Source organism: Gavialis gangeticus, unplaced genomic scaffold (assembly GCF_001723915.1).
Source record: "Gavialis gangeticus isolate Ggan-Ray unplaced genomic scaffold, GavGan_comp1, whole genome shotgun sequence".
NCBI classification, from domain to species: Eukaryota; Metazoa; Chordata; order Crocodylia; family Gavialidae; genus Gavialis; species Gavialis gangeticus.
In genome coordinates, this window is record NW_017728992.1 from 102,765,179 (window position 1) to 102,771,845 (window position 6,667).

A 6,667-nucleotide genomic window follows, 5' to 3' on the forward strand; every position below is an offset into this window, starting at 1 on the left:
GTTTACAGTGAAAACCCAAGAAGTTGCACACACTGTCTCCTTTTATATTCTCATTGTCAACTGTGGGACAGGTATCTGTGGCCTGCAGGCCTTTAACATTAAAGAGAAAGAGAGAGAGAGAGAGAGATCTAGCTGTAGTTTTGATCTATTGACCTGGGTTCATCAGAAGCTAATGAATGGCTAGGGTCCAAATTCTGACCTGAATTTGGTTATGGGGGCTAGCAGAGGAAGAAAGCAATAGGTGAATATCCAACAGTTAATTTTCATATGGACATCTAATTTCCACCTAATTTTCCCTCCTTTTTTCTTCCAGTCCTTCAAAATATCTATGGGATATTCTGCTTTTACAAGGGAACTCCAGCTACAGAGCTCAAAAGGACTTCTTATAAGCATGGACATCGTAAGAAGGGCATAGCACATTTATATTATAATACCATATCACATGTATATTGTGTGATGCCACATCTGAAACCCACCCCCACCCCAAACAATTCAGTGTAGGACCAGTGCAGTCCCCAGAGCTGGTGTTTACAGAATAAGGAATCAAAACTTATCAAACACTCTCCATTGCCCTATCCATTATTCACCTCACACTGTACCTTATGTCCCTTGATATAACTAGTAGGATTACTGCATTGGTCCAAATTCTGTACAAGGTACAATTAGAAGATACATTTATGAATGGTTTTTGTGTGCGTCTTTTATTGATTACACACAGATATCCCGGGGCATGTGTGCAGTCCATTCCTAGCCATGTCTGCATGCTTGCCTTTCTCCAGGCAGATTGCTCAGAATGTGGCATGAATTTCTCATGCTTGTGATGTGAAAGGCCCTGCCAGTGTTTCCATGAATATAGCTGTAGATTTTTATTTTTATATTTTTATTTTCAAATATAACTACATAGTTCTGATATCTGTTAAATATAACAACTTATTTCAATGATAGTTACCAAATGCCCATACTTTTAAGCATCATAGACGGCCACATATGGCCATTGATATTTTTTTCCAGCTTTCCATACTTGCAGAAATTATGTTCTCTGTGATAAGATTCCTTCTCACGTATACATGTGCAATCAAATACTTCCAGTCTCCCCCATCATAGTACCTTTCACAATAAGTTATGCCAGTGAGAGTCACAGATATCACTTAATGTGGGTAAAGAGGTGGGTGGAACAAAATTAGGGTAGGTTTTTATTAACCACCAGGTTTATGAACTATTGTTACTTTCCTTCTGTGAAAAATTTTTAAATATCCCCTGATGATAGACAGTTCCATTAGTGATGGAATATTATTTGAGTCTGCTTAAGGGTAGAGAGACAGAAATCATTATTTCGAACATTTATCAATTATAGCTAAGTCTATCCAACCCTCCTTTATATAGTGTTATGTGACTTCCTGTTTCTCACCTTGTCATCTTCCTCTGTGGCTTTTCCCTTCCTTTGAGGCATTCATAGAAAGACAACTGGTCTCAATTATCAGGCACAATGAGAACCTTAAGTCATTGTTTTCAGGTTTTCCTAGCACTTTCCACCTTCATTTCTAGTTTTCTTTGCCAGAACTTATTATAAGTTTATTAAAATAATGTGGAGAAAAGCCATTGTATTAACATATTTGGATGCCATTTATAGCAACTATTTTTTATAATTATTCATGAGTGCTTTTACTTTGGATGGCGAGAACTCAAACAAGACTAGGAGCCCAGAGAATAAAGGACAGAAAATGAAAGAGGAGAGGAATAAGAAAAAGAGACATAGAAAGAAAAAAGAGACACAAAAATAACTTCAGGGCAAGTGACATAAATACTATTTTTTATTTATTTTTTTTTTTTACTTCCAATAGCATCTGAAATTGCAGAGTTGCCAGAATGGAATCACCCTTGTTCTCAAAGTTACTGCTGGTATTTAAAGCTATGAGCCTCCTGCCTTTCAAAGGCTTTGCTTTTATGAGCTCTTAAATAAGTTAGTTTTACAGTGCATAGATTGTATAACATGGCATTGTTGGATTTAAAGCCTTTCATGGTGCATGCACTGACCATGTCCATGGCTATGTCCAGTAGCATAACTAGGGGTAGGTGAAAAGGGCAACAGCCCTGGGTGCCCAGGTAGGAGGGGTGTCATAATCATCCCCCACCCCCATGGCATCTACACCTCTGGCAGTGTTGCTAGGCCAGGAACTGCAAAACAGCCCATGGCAAAACAACTCCAGAACAACAGATAGGGCAGGTAAACTGTATACACCAGCAGCAGCAGCAGCAGCAGCAGCAGCTCAGCCAGGACTGTAGAGCAGTGCCCACCCCCTTAGAACTGACATGCCCTTCTCTCCCCACACTCTCCAATCCTGTGCTCCCCTGCCCTCCTATCAAAACCCATGCTGCCCACACCCTGAGCCTCCCTCCCTGCTGTTGGGATCTCCTGCCCCTTCACTCTCTGTAGGGTTTACCCTGGGAAGCAGCCCTGCTTGTTACGCCACTGCTTGTGTCTTATTATTGTGTACGTTTGGACAGTACTACAAAAAGCTACCTAACCTGGGTCTCTAGGCACTACCACAGTACAATGTCCAACTTACCATTTTACAGCTTTTCATGTGCCCTAATATAACTAAACATGCTATTTGACAAGAAAGACAACATTTGTAAATGTTGCCCTCCCATCACACCTACAGTATTTGCAGGTTTTCCAGGTCTTTGCAGATCTGCATCCGTGTATATGGATTCTTTTTCTTCTCATGTCTCTATACTACATTTGACCATTTTGTTACACATGCTTTTGCTCGTTTATTGTACGTTGCAAGGCAATTCATTGCACATGTGCCTTCAAGCAGCGGGCATTGCAGAAGGTGTTGCACAGTCTGAGGCTCTATGCTGCAGCCACAGGTGATTGAACCTATGGCATAGCCCTGCTTCTTCATTCCTTGGAGCATCTGACTCAGGTATGTAAGTGGTTGAGACATTGCCACCTTTGCCACGGTTCATCAGCCCCTCGTGGTAAGAACTCAGTTGCTGGGATGTCCATTTTTCTATTTTCAGGTATTTTCTTCAGCCTCTTGTTCCATATCTGCAGTCATATCTCCTTGGGTGTGGCATTGAGAGTTTGGGCACTGGTGAGAAAGCTCCTGCATGATTTCAGATGTGTGTGTGCTGCAGGATGATTGTACAGTGGATGTCTCACATTTTCAGTTTATCTTGATTCTTCTATCTTGCTGGACACTAGGGCTGTGTGAAATTTTGCCAGCTGTTTCATTTTGACACTGTTTCAACTCATTTCAAGGTCGAAACAGCAAAATTGAAATGAAACAAAAGGCTTTGAAATAGCCTCGAAACAAAACTAGGCTAGCTGAAATGTTTCAAAAGTTGAAATGTTTTGACCATAGCACTAGGGCTATGGGCTGACTTCCCATCCCCAGCCCTAGGATTGGGCTCAGGAAAGGAAGTCAGCCCAGCTGGGCTGAGTTCCCATTCCCCGTGCTAGATGGGGAAGGGGATAGGAAGTCAGCCCCAGCATGACCATCGGGCTGGGGAAAGAAGCTCAGCCCAGCTGGGCTATGTTCCCAACCCCAGCCCCACAATTGGGTTGGAGAAACAGCCCAGCTGGGCTGAGTTCCTTTCCCCAGCCCAATGGTTGGGCAAAATGTTGAAACAGCATCAAAACAGCTTCACTGTTTTGATGAGGTGAAACAGTGAGGCTGTTTCAGCTCAAAATGAAATTCAATACAAAACACTGCTCAATCCAGACCTTGAAACTGAAGTTGGAATGGAACAGTGCCATTTTGTACAGCCCTACTGGACACTGCTTTTCTGATATATGTGGATGAAAACTTGGAACAGCCCAGCTTCACTCAATGTCTGATCCAATGCCCACAGTCTTGTATGTTCATTGGATGCGTTGGATGTTGCTGGATGAAGAAGCCTTTTGTGGAAGAACCAAGAAGGAATTCACCCCTCCAAGCCATGGAATAAACAGCACATTTGCTCCCTAGAGTAGCTTTCCTTGATTTTTAAAGACTTTATGCTAGCTGCTGCATACACACAAAACATACAATCCCTATTCCAAAGTGCTTATAGTATAATTCTCCCTAGCCTCCACCCTAGAGACACCAGGCATCATTCAAACTTATACTAACCGCATAAAGGGGGGATTTCTGGCCTATGCTGATTTTCCACCATTTAAACCAAAACAAATCAGGAGAATTATTTCCAAAAAGTGACGAATGCTTTTTTCTAGCCCTCATATCTCCCAGATTTGCTTCAGGCTTTCCAGAAAAATCTTGCTTTGTCATAAGTTCACGTTGTGAAATTTCAGAACAGGTTTAATTATGGCACAATTAGACATGAGGGAGAGGGGTGAATGTCAGTGGTGAAAGGTCAAAATCTAGCTTATATTAGATTTGCTTCAGCTACAGACTTGTGCCTCTCTACAGTATATGTAACAGTTAAAAAGTAGAAGACACCTAACAAGGGCTGTGAGTTTTCTACTTTGGACATTAGTGGAACTGGGCAGAATTTCTAAATATTGATTGAGAATATTATTCTTTTTATAAAAAAAATCTGATTTTCATGAAAAAGCCCAAAAATAACCTTTTTGACATGAAAAAATTCCTGAAATTATTTACTATTTTTTAAATTTTCTCAAAACTTTGATGAAAAAGATGTAACAATTTTTTATTGTTTTCTAACTATTCATGCATTCCAGCAATGAATTGTATTTCCTGTTTTTTATTTACATCAGGTGTCAACATGGCAATTTCCTATCTGATTTTTAATTATTTTTTATTATATTTCCAGCCATTTTCTCCATAATTTTATGTTTTATGTTATACTTTAGTTTCAATGAATTGCCTATTAGCAACTATCTCTATATGGAAACCAATGCATTGTAAAATCTCCTCTGGGTCCATCATATAACTGTTCCAGTGGTGGTGTGTTTTTATTTTTTTACAACTACTTTTGATTCATTCTGTACATCTAACTTTCCCCCACATAGCATCAGTAAAGGAGCATATGAGAGGGGGATGGTCTATTCCAAACAGGGGGTCTTCCTCTTGGCTGTGATTTGCTTGGCAATTGGAGATTTTGTGTACAATCTCTTGCAGCAAAAGGTGAGAAATGCAGAAGCATTGGCTTTTAACAAAAATACAGACAGCAGCAGGAAGTCATCTCTGCCCAATTACAAGGTGATCCCAGTTCATTTTTATGGTTTGATTTTTTTTTATCACATATGTTTCCAAACACAATCCTGATATCCTGTGGGGATGCTTTTGTAAAAAGCCAGAGCTTCTGATTTAAGGAGCTTCAGAAATAGCTTTCTTCCTCTTCTGTCTGGAAAAGAGCAGTCATATAATAACACATTTATTTTCTTTGAAAAATAGAAGGATGTCAAAAAAAAAGTTCATAGTGAAATTAGGCTGATTTTTTGTGGCTTTAGATGTTGCGGGGGGAGGGAGGCAAATAGCAGTCTGTTTAATAAGCAAAAATTACTACTAAAATGAATTTTCTGCTCAAAAACTTAGCCAAACAGGCAGCATCATCAATTATACAAGCACTCTGGAAAAAAAAAGAAACCCAAAAAGGCAAAGCTTGATATCCATGGATGGATTTTTTTCCCCATAGTCAGCATACAATTCAGTCGTCATGTTCAAGAGAGGGAAAACCTCATTAATTTTGATATAAATGATCTGCAGTTCCCACAGATTTCCTCTCTGTTGTGATGGATGCTAACTGGGCATCTTCTAATATCATACTCGCCTAGTGAGAACTGCTCTGGCTGATGTTGATTACGGAGGACTGCCATTTGGGACTTAGTGAAATGCTTTCAAGAGATGCCTAGGTGTGATTTTTCAGGCAGGACCACCCAAAGAAGTACTGTCAGGGGGTACAGCTAGAATCTACTTTCTGCATTTCATATATCTTCTTACACAGCATAATTTGAATAATTATACCCTGTACATCTGCATAACTAAGTCCCTCTTCGTAAAACTCATGGGGTAAATTACCCAGATGTTAAAAAGAATGGCATGGCTAAATTCCCACTCAGCAGGCTGAAAATGTAGCCTGCCATGCATGTAATGATATTAATAGATGGAAAGTGGACACCTACACTGTGCACTAGCTCATCCTTAGTCCTCTTACACACAGGGAAGGTATTGCTCTGTGTTCTCTAGAGACTTATTTCAGCCACTCAGGGTGCACTACCCAGTGCCTAATGATGGACAACTTTCTCTTAATGATGCGGCTTACACCAATTTGTATTTCTCCAGCAGTATTTCCTTTACAAGTAGGCTGGACACTTTTGTCACTAGGTAGTATTTTTTTCTCTGTTGCTCAGACAACCAAATTAAAAGCTACATCAAAATAAAACCAAAATGAAAACCTATTAGAGTGGTATATGTTTACTTAGGTCCTCATCCTGCAGTGTGCTGATTGCTTCTCTGAAGTGAGACTATACAGCATTTTCCCATGCTGATTGCCTCAGAGGAGCTGCTTTACATCGGCAATATAAAGAAGTGATCAGTACCGAATAAGGCAAGCAACATTTTAGCTTTCTTGCTAAAGAACAGGAGCCAGAGGCAGAAAGTCTGTGTTCTCTTTTTGGCTCTGGAAACAGGTGTCTTACATGAAGCTGAAAAGTCACCAACTCTGCTCCTAACTATGACCATGCCAAAACTCCAGG